This window comes from Triticum aestivum, unplaced genomic scaffold (assembly GCF_018294505.1).
Source record: "Triticum aestivum cultivar Chinese Spring unplaced genomic scaffold, IWGSC CS RefSeq v2.1 scaffold54739, whole genome shotgun sequence".
Lineage (NCBI taxonomy): Eukaryota > Viridiplantae > Streptophyta > Magnoliopsida > Poales > Poaceae > Triticum > Triticum aestivum.
Genome location: NW_025235530.1, coordinates 4160 through 4732, shown reverse-complemented (window position 1 = coordinate 4732; position 573 = coordinate 4160).

The following is a 573-nucleotide window of genomic DNA, read 5'->3' as shown; positions in this document are numbered from 1 at the left end:
GTGAGAAGTCACTGCAATATACTAGCTTGATGCCGGATAGGTCCATATGGTACCTATTATTGTCCGAAGACGCGTATGCGCATAGTTCGGTCAAGCCGAACACTGAGCACTTTGAATTCTCTGCATTGAATAAGCAATGTAGTAGCCCCCAAGACACTGGTCGGGTGGCAACACCAAATCAGGGGATCGATGTGCCCCTTTAATATTGATAAATAATGAGCACGAAGCCTAGTAGCCCCCGAGCCTTAATGTGGGCACGGGTGGCCGAATTAAGGATCGATATCCAGAGTAAAATCACAGATTATGTGTAATGATTCTATGTGTCCAAGTACTTTACATCATTATTTTGACTCCATTGCGACCGTTTATCAGTTGAAAGTGGCCCATCGTCGGCTTCTACCCCTTGGTAGATACTACGCAGGGTGTTTCCGCACTAACAAAACAACCCTTAGCCGACGTCTCGGTGCCCGGAGGCGGTTGTGTTAGCAGAAATGAGGCAGTCAGATATGCGGGCTTTATAACTTTCACTTAGTCATAGGAGCTTAAAGTTGGAAGGCCAGTTACTAGCCTCCG